Here is a 16,764-nt window from a genome sequence, read left to right on the forward strand (position 1 = left end):
TCTCATGTTTGTGACGCTAAGCCTTTATTTGTTTAACAACAATTTTAAGTTATTTAAAATATTAAATCATAAGTAAAAAGTATGGAAACGTCCAGTGAGCCGTTAGCAGAAAGCAGTGATGCAGGTTACCACAGTAAGCTAATCAACAAGGTTATGAATAATGTGAACGCTAGCACTAGCTGAGTCAACGTTAGCTGTGCTAAGTTTGGGGTTGTATATATACTCCTGTGTTCTGAGAGGTAAAATTACTGTTTTTGTGAATGGAGTCTGGTGGCTTTGAAGAGAGCGATATAACGGCTCCAGTTCCCCGTCAGAAAGGGCTGTCTGACGGCGAGGTAAAGCGGCTGTGGACGGGAGCAGCAGAAAAACGGATTTTAGTCACCTGAAAAAATCAATATCAGTTTAAGTGTGCGCTATATGTAGAATAGTTTCACCGCTTTACCTTGACAGCCAGACAGCCCTTTCTGACAGGGAACTGTAGCTGTTATATATCGCTGTCTTCAAAGCCACCAGACTCCATTCACAAAAACAGTAATTTTCCCTCTCAGAAAACAGGAGTTGCTGGTCTAACGCTGCCTCGATTGGTTAGTATGTTTGTGTTATTGTGTGACTTTCTGATCTGAACTAACGTGGCGTCCACAGCGGTACATAGTTTATCTTCCTGCCAGTACTCCTGTCTGCTTCTCCAAACTGGGAGCACGCCGACCGCCATCTAAGTCACTGTATGTAACGTTAATACACTGACTATAAGGATGTATATATACTGTAGCCTACATGTAGCAGCGTCATCATGCAGAAACCTACGTCAGGTCACGTTGGAATTTTTTTTTTTTTTAAATCCTAACATAATACAACATTGCTTTATAATTGTCAGGATCACGAGGTCCTGAAGTTGTGATATTGAGATTTTTTGGTCAGAAAAAAAGGTGTGGTTGTATTGCAGAACGTGCGTGTCTGAGTCTGAGTCTGAGTCGGTCCCCTGGTTGTGACCCAGTAACAGGAGCCTCACATTCCTGATTAATGATGCAGGTTGGACCCAAACAATGAAAACACACAAGCAGCCTGCTGCATTAGTACATTCACATCAACACATCAACATACAGCACAGTCACACACATGAAGTCATCGCGTCCAAACACGCAACATGAAGGCTGAAAGTGGTGCGTTCAGAGACGTCGAGGGACGGTTGTTTTGAGATAGTAAATGATACGTACAGTCACCTTATACTTTCAGTCTATAGAATTCATTATAACAATAATGTATATCGGTCGTCTGTAGTTCTGTTGAATCAGTGATTTGTAACAGTTCTGGTGTCAACAAGAAAACAAGAGTTATATGGTGGTTCTGTTGCCTAAACCTAATAGCAGCGGTTACCATAGTTTTGTTGCATGGCGTAAAAATGATACGCAAAAGGCTAAAATGCGTTCTCATGACATGCGGAATGTTCTCTTAATATCGCCTTCCCATGAGATCGGACTGGTATTAAAGACCTGCAAAGTTAAAATTCATCAAAATGTTAAGGTCTTTTTTTTCAGTTTTGTGTTTTATCGTAGATCAGTAAAACCAGGATTACTGCCAGTATATAGCCTTTAAGGAATAACTCAGTGCGTAGATTGTGTGCTTAACGTTAGTGAGTGTCGGTGTGACCGTCTGACGGCGAGTATGAAGATAACTGTATAGCTGTGAGCTCGTGTTTGTACGGTTCAGGCTGTCGTTGAATAAATGCTTCAACTCCTCAAGACACAAGACCAGTTCCTGTGTCTGGCTTGCCACGGTCTGTTTACTGAAGGGGCTCAGGCTCGCTTAAGTTGGGCTGTTAAGGTGGACCAGTGCTGTTCTCATTATGACAAGCCGCTCCTCCGAGTTCTGCTCTGCTCGAGTTCCACCTCCAGCGGTGAACGGTGAAGAAGATGAAGCCGTTAAGAGTTTGTGTTTCAGTCTGAACTCTGCAACCTCGACAGAAAACACAGTTTGTTTCCCTGCAGATGATTCTGGTTCAGATCCAGATGACCCGAACGCCTCCACATTCCTCTCTGCGTGTGTGTGTGTGTGTGTGTGTGTGTGTGTGTGTTTCCACATGTGTTTCTGATCAGTGGAGAAAGAGGTGGATGAGACGGGAAACTTGTTACGTCGACACACTGACGTCTTATTTCATTTTCATTCAAACAGCAGGAGGATTAACTGAATTATTGATTGAATGATTGATTGACTGCCTGGCTGATTGACTGCCTGGTTGATTGATTGATTGATTGGTTGATGGATTGATTGATTCCATGGTGGTCAGTGAATGTCAGATTGTTTCGACTCCTCTTATTTTGAAATATAGTCTCACTGTAACATTGAAAAACATTTCTCCAGATCGATTGATCTTCATTCCAGCCAGTAAATCTTATAGCAGCTATATTGTGGTGGTTCACATGGAAGAAGAAGAGATGCCACAGATTGTTTTGTCAGCTGTAGAAACAGAAAGCCTTTCCCATTTCCCAGTTTGTACATCCTAAATTCCTCTCTCGCCTCCTCTCCTCGCGTCTTATTCCCGCCCGCAGGAGATGCGAGCGGAGGAGGCGAAGAAGAGACACGAGGACAGAGGAGGAGAGGAAACAGGCATTAAACAAATGAGACATCGTTGCCTCGGAGCATCATTTTAAAGTGACGTCAATTAAATATGACACACAGCTGCATCTGCTGTCCGTTGTTTTGTTCTACCACAGCTGTATTTTATGATCTCTGTCAGATGAGCAGAACAGTGTTCAAGACAACTTATATATTTAATATTCATTCAATTCACAACGTGGCACAATGTGACAAGAATGAACGGATGGTCTTTTGTCGTGCTGTTCTATGAACACGCGATGACACCGATGAAGACACGTCACAACATTGAGTTCAGATTGTTTTCAAGGTGAAGAATGAACTTTCAGGCTCATAACGACCTTCATCTGAGTTTTAGTTTGTAAATGCATAAAAAAACTAAGTGTGTGATTGTTGCAGTAGAGTTAAAGATGTAACATCCTTTCAGCGGAAACAGGTCAGATGTACATCAGGGATTCTATCTATCTATATCATCAGTGTAGCAGCTACTTCATCTATCACTGATATCACACGCAGAGAGTGAAGCCATGCATCATGTTGTTAACCAGCCATGTGACCACTGGGACTAAACCAGTACAGCTCTATGTGTGTGTGTGTGTGGACTTCTGTCTTTGTGAGGACCAGTGTTAAGTGTTGGAAGATCTTCTGTCATCTCTTCTTCATGGTGCTGTTTGAGGGTTCAGTCTTGGTTTCAGGTTTAAGGTCAGAGTTAGGGGGCGAGGGAAGGCATTATGTCAGTAAAGGTCCTCACAAGTACGGAAGAAGAGGGAGAGGGAGAGGGAGAGGGAGAGGGAGAGAGAGAGAGAGAGAGAGAGAGAGAGAGAGAGACTCTGACGTTGATCCAAATCTCAGAGGAAATTATTTGCAAAATTCAAATGCTGTTCTCTGCAGCCGTCAGCACTGATATGGAAGCTGATTGGCAGTCTGACTTTGGGACAGCACTCCTAAATCCCAAATGTGGTCTTTAAAGTTGTGCTTCAATTAAATTATATTATATATATATATTATATTATTAAAAGAAATTAACTATTTTACTTGAATTGAAGCTACTTTCTGAGAAAAGGTTTCCTTAAAACCTGCTGAGGGTGCGTTCTGTTGAATTTCCAGACAGACGTGGACACTGTGTCTGAAAAGAGACGTTGCTGTTGAATTATTTAAACAGTTTTTCCTATTTCCCAAATCTGTTCACCTCCATTGTATTGAGTTGGGGGCAGAAGTCTCAGAGACTGAGACTCTATAATCAGCCCGGTCTGAACGATGGCATGTGAATGACACAGCAATTTGTAAGTCATTTTGCGTGAAATAACAGCGCCGTTCTCGCGTTTGCATCATTTCACGCCATGTATTCTGTACTGACTGCAATGTAAACACATCTATGTGAATATGCTACTCTCAGAGCTGGTGATGTAGAAGAAAACGAGAGAGAGACTGCTGATGGCGGGAGGTGGATGGGTCCAACAAACACAGGACTTTACGCCACTTCCAGTGTGGCGTAACTTAACTATGATCTTTCCTAAACCTAATGAAATTGTTTCCTGTGAAGATGGAAGTTTATTTTGAAAAGACTGGAGCGCAAATTGACGTTGGACATTTGTAGGAAAACACACGGGACATGAACAGCGGTCTCCTGACGAAAGTCTGGTGTTTTTTGCCCTCCACCCATCCACCCAGACCTCCTCGCTACACAGCATTCGCCGCTGTCCATACTTCCCGGTTCACAATTACGTGGATTACATACAAATTGATTTTGTGCTGACATCACGGAAAAAATGTGAAATTCGTTCAGTCAAAGTTTTATGTTTATTACAGCATTTCCGGTGTTATTTAAACTCAAACTGCAATCTTTTCCTAAAACTGAGTAGTTTTGTTGCCTAAAGTTAACCAAGTCGATCTTTTCTTAAACCTAACTAAGTTTTATTTTGAAAAGACTGTTGCTGGACATTTTGTAGGAAAAAGCATGAAAAATACGTTGTTGAAAGTCGTGCTGAGCGTCACGGAAAAAAAAGGGAAATTTGTGTCTATGTACACGAATCAAATAGATTTAATTTCATGACTATTTAACGAACTGCTGTGTGACTGGGCTGTTACGTAAGATATCATACCAACTGTTTGAGGATACGTTGTCCAAAGTGTTGTTGCATTATTTTGAAGTTACGTTAGTGACTTTGTTACGTGTTTTCCGTTATGTTACGTTGTTAACGTACAGATTTTACTAATTTTATGGACAGATTTTAAGCCCAACCATGATCTTAAACATAAATGAATAGTTTTGTTGCCTAAACATAACCACAACTGTTTCATAGTAGATGACACGTAGATTGGCGTTCTATTTATACGCCTTCCCACGAGATCAGGTTACACACTTGAGTTGATTAGGAACACCTGGCTATAACTAATGCAGTCTATAACAACCGCCGTGCAATAAATCCTCCTTCATCAAGGTGAGAGGCTCCATGTACTTAATAAACAGCAGCATATAAATATTAAAGGAGTCAGTCAGACTTGCTGTCAGCTGTGAATCATGTCTACATACGCAGAGTGTGTGTGTGTCTATAGGAGCAAACAGCGCTGTATATGTACAGTATGTGTCCAGTGGTCATCTCCCAGCAGAGCTCTCCTGCTCTCCATAAGTCTATTTCTGTCTCTGAGTGGGCAGGATGGATGAACCGCCCAGAGGGATGGAGAGGAGGATGAAAAGGGAGGAGGAGGAGAGAATGTGATGTATTTTTGTCCTCTGTTGTTTTGATCGACCTGTGTCGCTCGGTGAAGCTCTTTGTGTTGAATCTGCTTTGTTTACAGCTCGTAATAAATTAATTGGAGCTGACTTCACTGGGAGGGAGAGAGAGAGAGAGAGTAATACTGTAATGGAAGGAGTAAAGAGGCTGTGGATGGAGGGAGGGAGTGAAGTGAGGAGAGAAGAGGGATGAAGAGGAGAGGAGAGGAGAGATTACACAAGAAGAGTTGTATGTTTCCAGGATGTCCCAGAGAAAAAGTCGTCAGAAGAAGAAGTGAGTCTGAACTTTAGGACCAAATTCTCACAATGTGACCTCTGCTGCGATCCACAAACCAACCAATCAAAATACTGCATGAGAGGTTGCAGAATACATAGTTGATTTTGATATGATACATAGTAAATGATCCTGGGATATATGTACACATAGACACCACATATTTTTGTCATTTTTTTCAAGCAAAAAAAGCCAGACATTTGCTGGTTCCAGCTTCTTAAATGTGACACTTTTTTTTGTGACACATGATAGTAAATGAGATATTTTGGGGGTTTTAAACAGTTGGTCGGACAAAACAAGATATTTGAAGACGTCACTTTGGGAAATTCTGGTGGGAATTTGTTACTATTTTCTGAGAGACATTGCGGTCTTCATTAAATATTGATAAAGTCATTATTGACCATAGAAAGTCTGTCACCATGACCTTTTCCTAACTTTGAAGCAGTTTTCCACATCAGGTGTTTCCAGGTGTCGGAGAGTCCTACTGCACATGTTTTTAAAAGTAGTATAAATCCGTAATGTCTCCAGAGGGAGCTGTTGGGTGAAGTCTGATATATGTTCTCAAGTGATGTCACTTGAGTCAGCATCGATTTGAAAAGTAAAACGAAATCTGGAGGGCTGGAGTCAGAAAGGAGTGAGACCTCTGTAGCCCGCTGCTCATCTCTGCTGCAGGCTACATTAGCTGCTACTAACATAACACACAACCATCTCAGACCGAACTCTCCGTGGTCGGGTTGCATTGTGGGTATTGTACGCGCCAGGTATTAACTAGGAAGAAGAATGAGTAGAATAAAGACTTTTGATCCTTTTTTAAAACCTATCGCCACTATCTTGAATCTGACTGTTACAGGAGTGCAATGATTCTATAACTGTTGTACGGAGAGAAGTTTAGTATCAGAGGGTGAAAATGAAGCAGGATTCACGCGTCTAAAGAGAGGAGGAGGAGGAGGAGGAGGGGGAGGAGGAGGAGGGGGAGGGTAAATGTGGTAGTTAGAGGGAGAACAGGTGAGGAGGAGTGTGAGCGTCAGCAGGTGTGTTGAAGCAGATTGTGAATCAGTGATGTATCTTTTTCTTTTTGCCCGTGGCATTTTTCTGCTCGTGTGAGCAGACACAGAGCTGCAGGAGAAACCACAGAAGAAGAGCTGAGGTCAGCTGAAGCTCAGTGTAACAACAACAACAACAACAACAAATACAAAGCGACAAACAGCAGAAAGAAAAATCTGGAAAGACATATTTTTAAAACTTACTTTTAATGACTTAGGAAGAAATATCAATACATACGACATGACAGCATTATTTTTATGTCTACTTCACATATTCATGTTGAACAAGTTTGAACTTGAAAATCTAAATGTCAGTTTCCCATGAACACGTCAGTGAAATATTTATCTGCAGCGTTAGACCTGATCTCACCTCCACCTGCCTCTGACTCACTGTGTCTGCTATCCGGGGGATCTATAATAATAATAATTATATATTCAGGGATGCAGCGATACCACTTCTTTCAGACCGAGTACAAGTACAAGTACTTACATTTGGGTACTCCGATATCAAGTTAGCAGCCAGATGGAGGGTTTGAGCGACACACGGCAGGCTGGGGAGTCCTGCATACGAGACGGTGCGCCGCGACCGGCTCTAGGTCGGCTTGGAAAGGCTCGGGGCGAAGGTGAATCCCGGGTCCGTGGACAAAGTGTCACTGGGGCGGACTGTCCTTAGTGCGCCCCAGCCGCGTCGTGCCCCGAGGGCAGGTCTCAGCCTACGTAAAAGGCGCCGGGGTCTGCGGCGATGTCTGCAACCCACCCAACCCGTATGGAAACACGGACCAAGGAGTCTAACGCACGCGCGAGTCAGAGAGTGCAAGCAAAACCCCATGGCGCAATGAAAGTGATTGCCGGCTAAGGTGGGATCCCGGCACCGCGGGGTCGGGCGCTCCACCGGCCCGTCTCGCCCGCACCGTCGGGAGGTGGAGTGTGAGCGCATGCGATAGGATCTGAAAGATGGTGACGATAGGTTAACGTCACGCTGCCGTAAAGTGGTATCGATACTGGTATCGGTTTCGGTGCATCCCTACATAGTATATGCTAACCTATTTTAATTTTCTTTATACAACCCATGACATAAATGATTCTTTTTGATAAGGCTTCCTTAGATTATATATATAAGTGGGCATGTCTGTAAAGGGGAGACTCGTGGGTACCCATAGAACCCATTTTCATTCACATATCTTGAGGTCAGAGGTCAAGGGACCCCTTTGAAAATGGCAGTGGCAGTTTTTCTTTGCCAAAATTTAACGTAACTTCGTAGGTATATTTAGCGTTCCTTCTGAAAATCACAAGTTGCATTAATGTGTTAAACATTAGTGGCGTTAAAATTAATTTGCACGTTATTATCGTGTTAACTTTGACAGCCCTAGTATGAATTAAGTGAAAGTTTAACTGGGAGAACAGCTGATCCTCAGGATGGACTCGGGATGCAAATCAACAAATGTTAGCATGCTAACACACGTAATTAAGATGTTGAACGTGGGCCGTGTCCAAAATCACTGTTTACCCTCCAACATTTTTATTTGAGTATCTGAATTCTACGTGTGAATATATTCTATGTAGAGCCTCAAAACTTCCCACAATATAACAGAAAGGGGCTAAAATGGTACAGGGTATGCCCAGCTTTAAAGGCTGCAGATCAGTCGGTGAACTCCAGTCCCTTCTCGGATGTTGACGCGTCCCTCTGCAGAGGACTTCCTCCAGTGTCGGAGGCAGCAGGTTGAAGTAGAGCTGATGTGCCTGAGGTCAGACTGAGAGCTGCAGGCTCACAGCGAACGTTCAGTCGGTAAAACCAGCAGAGTGAATTCACAGAGAGGCAGCAGCTGCTTCTCTTCCTGCTCGGAGGGAAACAGCTGCCTCACACACACACACACACACACACGCACACACACACACACACAGATCTCCAGTGTGCTGACAGGTCAGCGGGCTGCCAGGTGGAGGTGGAGGACGGCTGAGAGGAGGAGGAGGTGAGGAGGAGGAGGAAGAGAGTGATGACCGCTGCTTCTTACAGCCTTCGGCTATTTGTAAGGAAAGCAAGATAAATAAATAAGCAAGACAAATGTCCGCTCCTGTGTGGAGGACAAACTAAATCTTCCCTGCGGCTCTCCTCTGCTGCTGTTTCACCAGCTCTAAATCAGAGAGGGAGATTGCAGCAGACGCCGGCACAAGAGCAGGAAATGAATCCTGGGAAACACTGAAGCTGCACTCTCACAGTCAGTGTTTCAAACGGCAGCCGGCCGTCGGCAGCCCAACAACCGGCTGATTTATTCAAGCAGGTGTTTAGACAGTAGTGTTCATGTTATGGACTCTACTTTATGTTATATCGTGGGAAGTTTTGAGGCTCTATATAGAACGTAATTCACACGTAGAATTCAGATACTCACATAAAAAGGTGGAGGCTAAATATTAGATTAGATTCAACTTTATTGTGATTGCACGAAATGTAGTTTTGCATCTAACCACAGTGCAAACTAGTTAAGTGCTCATTAAGACAATATATACAAATGAGGATATATGTGGTGTATATAAATAGACATGTACATATATACAGATTGCAGTTAAGGTACAAATAATAGACATGTGTTATATTGTGATGAATAGGAGTTTAGTATAAGCTGCATACTGATGAAATATTGTATAAAACAGGTTGTATAAGAATATTATAAAGAATAAATTACATATACAGGTGGAGTTATATTTATATCTATACACAGAGAGGTTATGTATTAGTAGAGATGTCCCGAGTCCATCCTGAAGGATCAGCTGTTCTCCCAAATAAACTTTCACTTAATTCATAGTAGGGCTGTCGAAGGTAACGCGATAATAACGCATATTCATTTTAACGCTGCTAATTTCTTTAACGCTTTAACACAACTTGTGATTTTTTTAGGTTGTAGTGGGCTCAGTTTTAAAGCTAGAGTGACGATACTGGCATCATATGAAACTAGAAAACGGAGAATGTCCTACTAGCTTGTCGGTAAGGAGGCTAAATAACGCTCCAAACTTGCAAACATAAATAGAAATCTTAAAGACATTTACAGTAGCTGCTCTGCCTCTAGATTCAGATCTAACGGACCACGAGTGCATTTGTGCTTCTAAAATTATCAAATAAATAGAGTTCTTTGCAGTACACACACGCACACACACACACACACACACACACACACACACTGCAGTAGTGTGCAGCAGAGAAGAAGAGCCGCCCGCAGAGATTCTCCATTTCCTGTCAGCCTCGCCAACTTCCTGTCACCATGTTGATTTACTGTTCCATTACCCTACCTGTGGAGTATGTGTGTGAGAGAGAGTTATAAAGGCAGTGAGTGGGTGTGTGCACAATTCCTTTTTATCAGCTGTGTGCGTCAGATATTGTTTCAATGTGCATGCGTCTCAGCTTTGTGTGTGTGTGTGTGTGTGTGTGTGTGTGTGTTTCCCTAAAGGCCTGCATCACTGTCGGAGTGCCTCACCGGAGTAATTACAACACACACACACACACACACACACACACACACACACACACACACACACACACACAAAGGGTCTCAGGTGGAGGATGAGCAGTAGCAGTTGTTACCATGGTGTCACTGTCACCGTGCCAAATGACTGACTATCAGGGTGTTTGTGTGTTATATGACCAGCTTATTTATAATGAATTAACGAGAAGTTGTTTTAATTTCTTTGACGCTTTAATGCAGCTTGTGATTTTTAGGTTGTATCGGGCTCAGTTTTAAAGCTAGAGTGAAGATTGAAAAGAATGAAAGAAGAAAACCTAATGAATCCACCGGTACCAATCATGTCATACTAGCTTGTCGTGAAGGAGGTTAAATAACACTCCAAACTTATGCTACATTTTGGCGAGGAAAAACTGGCATTGCCAATTTCAAAGGGGTCCCTTGACTTTAATCAGGCCATAAATAAATCAAATATGGGTTTGCTATAATGAAAATGTAACAATTGTAAAGTTATTACGTGTAATATTACAACTTGACATTTTGTTTTGTTTTCCTTTAAGGCCATTATCCACCAGAGATCTGCAGAAAGCCAAACCCATTATTTCACAATGGAATAAAAGCCATTTACAGGAGCATAAAAGCCCCCCCGAGCGTCCTGTAGATCACAGACAGTTTAGCTTCACAGCTGAGCTCTTTAATGAGCCTTTCATGTGAGTCTGTTTTGGTTTATGTGACATGAAAACATTTAGATGCCCTCGGGCTGCAGAGCGATCACAGTTCACAGATTTTAAACAAGAGGAAACACGAACACGACAAGTTTTCTGTCGACACAGATGTACTGTATCAGATGTTTGAGGAGTTACATGATCAAACAATCACGTTTCACTCCTGCAGACAAATGACCTGAAACCACATGAAAGGGTCTAACAACACGACGTCTGCAGAGTGAGATCTGCTCTGACAACACTATTAACATGATGTTTTCTTATGCTGTGTTCACACCAAACACAAAGCAAATTTTTGCCTTCTGTTACTTGCGCGAGTTCGACCACGAGACGGAGGAGCTTGCCTCCATGTAGATACTAACGACGTTCCTTTAACCATGGCCGAAATAACCACTGTTACTGCTTTGTGCCTGTTGTGGAAGTCCCAGATACTTCAGAAAGCCGAGCTGGAGTCACATGTCGGCTGAATTAATCTGGTTTACTACTGCGGTATGAACCCAGAATGAACAGATTATGCTGTGATTCCATTGCAATAAACGGATCTAAAGGATGCCGAAATAACCACATAATGTAGTGATGTGTTCACACCAAGAGCGACGCAAACTTATGCGCAGCATGATAACATACAGAGTCAATGCAAAGAGGTGAATACATGCAAATTCACAGCTGGCGACGCAGATGACAACGCAAAAAAAATAGAAATTCGCATGACGTTGTGTCGTGAAAGCCTATCAGTGTTTAACCTTTGATCGCCAGGGTTATTGGGAGTTTTATGTTTCTTTTAGTGGGGACTCTTGTTGTTCATGAATGAATCTGTTAGTGTGTGGTGTTTTGGCTGTTTTGGCTAAATCGTTGCTCTCCACACACTACAGGAACAAAACTGTTCAATTTAACAGAACATGTGGTTATGTGCGGGCTCTATTCTGGGCCAGCCTTTAGACGGATGATTTAAGAACAGATAAATCATCAAGATGTTTGTTCTGTCCAACACGTTCATGTTGCTGCTGTGATGTAACACTGCTGCCTGTAGGGGGGCGCTAACGACACCGCAGACTGTTAACTGTTGTTCACTAATGTTGGCTGTGATGTGTGTGTGCGTGCTTTAACTTAATGTGTTTGTGTTTGTGTGTTTGTTTCAGGTCCCTGCTGAGCTGAATACACTGTGTCAAACACCGAGTACACTCCAGAGCGTCTGCACAAGGTAACACACACACACACACACACACACACACACACATACAACACCACTTTGTATTTAGCCTGCATGTGTGTGTTTGTGTGTGTGTGTGTGTGTGTGTGTGTGTGTGTGATGAATTCTTTGGTTTGTGCCTCCTGCAGTCGGGCCGCTACAACTGGTTAAATACCACATCCATCATGAAAACACACACACACACACATAGATCACTGAGGTGTGTATGCTTCTCATCTGTAACCATGGTTACATTTGGGCAAATTTGGTGTTTGAAAACACTTTTACACAGCTGATAGTTTGTGTTGTCATCGGGGTTGTGTGTGTCTTGTGTGTGTGTGTGTGTGTGTGTGTGTGTGTGTGTGTGTGTGTGTGAGAGTCTCTGGAAGTTTTAATGTGTCTGTTAGAGCAGCCAGAGGTCAAAAGGTCAAGCAGCGCTGCAGCTAACCCGCTAACTGATTAGTTCAGCGTGCTGCTGGCAACCAGGCTGACTGCAGGAGGTATACACACACACACACACACACACACACACACACACTCTGCTAAATGATGCCAGAGGCCCAGGAGGCTGCAGCGTGCCATGACTCTCTCTCTCAGTGGATCTTGTTTCTGAGGCGCCTCAGTGGCTCAGTCTCTGCACAAGTTGGAAACTCGCCCATTCTTCTTCTTCTTCTTTACATTTTCAGAAGTTGAAACCGAACATGTGTCGTCATGTTTCTGTTGTTTTATCTAAACTCAGATAATAGTACCTTCACTCTTCTTAAAGATGTTTATGTGAAAACTTAACTTCCTGTTCAACCCATAGACTGTAGGTAAGAAGTGGATGTAGTCACCGTGACGTCACCCATTGGTTTGTGGACTGCCGTATTGAAGCCTCGAGTTCGGCGTTTTGGCCGTCTCCATCTTGGTTTTTGGTCGTCGCCATCTTGGTTTTTGGGCATCGCCATCTTGGTTTTTGGCCGTCTCCATCTTGGTTTTTGGTCATCACCATCTTGGTTTTTGGTCGTCACCATCTTGGTTTTTGTCTGTCTCCATCTTGGTTTTTGGTCATCACCGTCTTGGTTTTTGGTCATCACCATCTTGGTTTTTGTCTGTCTCCATCTTGGTTTTTAGCCATCTCCATCTTGGTTTTTGTCTGTCTCCATCTTGGTTTTTTGGCGTCTTGTCTACAGACCGGTGTCTTGAGAGAGTTCCAGCTCATAGTGTGATTGCCCTTCTAGCAAGGTAGCAACCCCCAGCAGGTGCTGGTTAACTGTCAAGGCAGTTTGTGGCGCTTTAAACTCTGAAAACGATGTTCGATTTGCCATCTAATATTGTAAAACTGCCGATATTCAAAATCTACACAGTTTATTTCTCATCTAAAAATTTCCAGAAGTGAATTTAGTGGATAAATAGCCACAGAAAATGTAAGAAAACAAGCCGTTTTTGGCTGCTGTTGTTGTGACACTAGATTGTACAGTTCCTGCGCTTTGCATTGTGGGATACAGTAGGCGAGGTAGACTGGTCCGATTTATACTGGAGATTTTTTCCAAATCAGTACGACATCCAGGTATTTTTGTCATACTATAGATTTTGCTTTTGTTTCCATACTACATGCTACATGTTGGCCAAATCAGTACGTACTGCTAGTATAGTATGAGGTTTAGAAAACAGCCTTTGTCTTGTTCAAACATCTCCAGGTGATTATATCTCAGAGGAATGGATACTAGATACTAATAGTGATTTACTGCTCACAGCGCTTGCTAGTGGTTTTAGTAGTCAACCAGTCAGGCAGTTGGTGAAACCCTTAGTTTCAGCCTATCAGTTCCTTCAAAATCTCTGTGTCTTTAGGAATAAACTAATCTGATGAGCCTAAACATTTTGGAAGTTTTCTACTGGAGAAAATCATTTCTTTGTAGTTCAGTTGTTACTCAGTCCGTCGGTCTGTGTGATAACGAGGAGAAAACCAAATACCCTCGGGGCTGTTGATGTCTCCTCACAGCGGGTTGGAGGACAGAGCAACAAACACAACTATTATTTACTTTCATCCATCTGTTATTTGTTTAGTTGTGTCAAGTTCAGTTTCCTCTTGCCCCTAAAAAGCAGACGAGCCGACAGCTTCACCATCTGACGATCTGACGGCTCACAGTGTTTCTGTAAAAACAACACAAAGCTCTTCTGATGGTTTCATTTCTGACATCGTTATGAAACACAGAAATGTCCGAATCTGACAGTAAATTGCTTCCCAGTTCGTGTTTGGACAGCTGGCTTCATCTGACTGAACGATGATCAGAAAAATGTTTGGTTTCATTTTCTCAGACATTATCACTACAGATCACATCAACTTTCTGTCTGAAGTCTGGTAGGACTGACTGAGGATTCATCACATCACAGTCACATAGAGCTCATTAACATCTTCTTCTCTTTGTTCTCTTTACAACCAGTGACTTAAACAGGATTCACAGTCTCATCAACAAAGAGTGAGATATGTTAATATCCCACGACAGACGTTTACTGATTAATTTCAGTCGTCTCAACCCCATTGAAGAGGTCAGTCTTTAAAAACACAATTAGTTTCCTAAAACAGCTGCTCACTGTACTTTTTATCAAACAAACAGGAGGAAATGGTGACTTTGTTGGGGACTATTTTCAGTGGCGGATTAATCCACATGTGGTGCTCTAGTGAGTATTAGTGCAACAGGACGGTGTATGTGGGATTGAGTCAGAATAAACTACAGTGTGTGTGTTCATGCGGATGGAGGAACATGTCACCCCGTGACACAGTGACGCTCATTGATGTAGTTTTACAGATTTTACTAATCATTTTCGGATATTTTTTGGACATTTTTCACAAATTTTTGCACACATTTTACTAAAAGGTTTTGGATATTTTTCACATATTTTTCTGACATTTTTCACTTTAATGTTTTACATTTTTTGTTAAAATGTATTTGAATATTTTTTAGACATTTTTCACTAATATTCTTCAAATATTTTATTCATAATTTGGGGATTTTTTTCTCATATTTTTCAGGTCAGATTCAAACCCCAGACCGGTTTCTCACATATTTTACTTGTGAAAAATATAATCATCAGTAAAATATGTGGAACATTTGTTTGAAAAATGTCCCAAAAATATTCGTAAATTAAGGGAACATTTTTTTTAAAAAGACTGACAAATATGAGGAAAATTCTTTGAAAAAAGTCCAAAAATTTTTTGTGAAATACGTGAAAATATTAGTAAAAAATGGAAATGGAAGAGTGGGGCTCAATGATTATATTTTTCACTAATATCTTTCAAATACTTAACTATTATTTTCAAATATTTTACAAATATGTTTTGGATATTTTTTTCACATATTTTCTGGATATTTTTCACTACTTTTTCACTTATTCTACTTTTGAAAAACATAATCAGTAGTAAAATATGTGGGAAAAAATGATGAAAAATGTTCAAAAAATATTTAAAAAAGAAAGTCTAAAAAATATGCGAAAAATTATGAAAAATGTCCGAACAGGACAACAATGGAGCTCTATGGTGCAGAGGAAGAAGAAATGTCCGGCTTTGAGGTTTTCTTCATGTTGAGTCTGAACGTGAAGAACAATCTAGAATATCTCCAGACTTATTATTTAAGTCATTGTACGTAATGAACATTTCAGCCTTTAGGGGACATCTTTAGACTGCTTAGTTTAACCACCAACAGGGATTTATAATGTTATTTCCTCACATGCCTGTGGGGATCAGGTTCTCTAAGCAGGCAGGATCAGGTGAAGTGAACTGGTCCTGGTCTCGTGGAGGACTGAAGGGGTCAGAGACCGATTAACAGAAACACCTCTGAACTGAAACGCTGCCTTTATTTGTTGCTTTTATTCTTTAGACGAGAGGCAGCGCAGACCAGCAGAAATGAAGAAGTCACAGTCTTCATGTCTGTAGCTGCTATTTTGCTTCCATTAGTCCACATCTCAGAGCAGCCCATAATAATCAGCATCATGCATGGTTACCATGACGACGGCAATCAAAAAGAGTCGAGAGAAAGACGTTCTTTTAGCCGGTTGGACTCTCTCTCTCTCTCTCTCTCTCTCTCTCTCTCTCTCTCTCTCTCTCCTGTGTCCCTTTTTTCACTTTGACGTGTTTTTTCTCTCCATCATCTGTGTCGTAGGACTGGATTTGAATCTGAAAGCTCTTTTGTTGTTCGTCTGAAAGGAGTTCACACACACACACACGCACACACACACACACACACACACACACACACACACGCACACACACACACACACACACGCACACACACAATCAGCCCAATCAGTGCAGCAGTGACTGTGAAGAATACAAAACAGAGAGGCTGATCTTTTTGTTTCTGCTGTTCACTGCACAACAAATTAATTTCCAAATCGACTGAGTCGGTTTAAAAAGAGCCACAAAGCAGTTTGTTGGAGAAGAGATGCGGAAAAACAAACTGACAGACAGAAAACTAGGACAGATGAGCATGTTATAATGTAGTCGATGCTAACATGTAAACATTCAACAGAGCAACATGATCAATATTTACTCTCCTTTAGACCATGGATGTATAAAGAGAACGGAGCTGAGGGGAGAGATAGCGACGACCTTGGAGAAGTTAGAGGAAGTAAACACGTGTGACTACGTCTGGTTTTCAAAATAAGGTGTTAACAAAGGGAGCTGTATATTTCATGGCTCCACAGCTCCATCGGGGCCGTTTGAATGCCTTTAACATAAATGTCAGTATATGGGTGCTCTACAGTTGTAGCGTCGGC

General features: G+C 41.9%; 1 protein-coding gene across 6 annotated transcripts in view; it reads left to right on the forward strand.

Annotated features, from left to right (window-relative positions):
* The window catches only part of sulf2b (sulfatase 2b), a 72,373-nt gene that overhangs the window by 13,068 nt on the left and 42,541 nt on the right, over nucleotides 1-16,764 (forward strand). For 5 of the 6 annotated variants that reach the window (XM_074644834.1, XM_074644840.1, XM_074644839.1 and 2 more), the window contains exon 3: nucleotides 11,960-12,021. The gene's annotated coding sequence lies outside the window, so the exon portion shown is untranslated. Of the gene's footprint in view, nucleotides 1-11,959; nucleotides 12,022-12,384; nucleotides 12,510-16,764 lie in introns of those variants that run through there. The other variant, XM_074644838.1, reaches the window with a different exon arrangement.

Source organism: Sebastes fasciatus, chromosome 8 (assembly GCF_043250625.1).
Source record: "Sebastes fasciatus isolate fSebFas1 chromosome 8, fSebFas1.pri, whole genome shotgun sequence".
NCBI classification, from domain to species: domain Eukaryota; kingdom Metazoa; phylum Chordata; class Actinopteri; order Perciformes; family Sebastidae; genus Sebastes; species Sebastes fasciatus.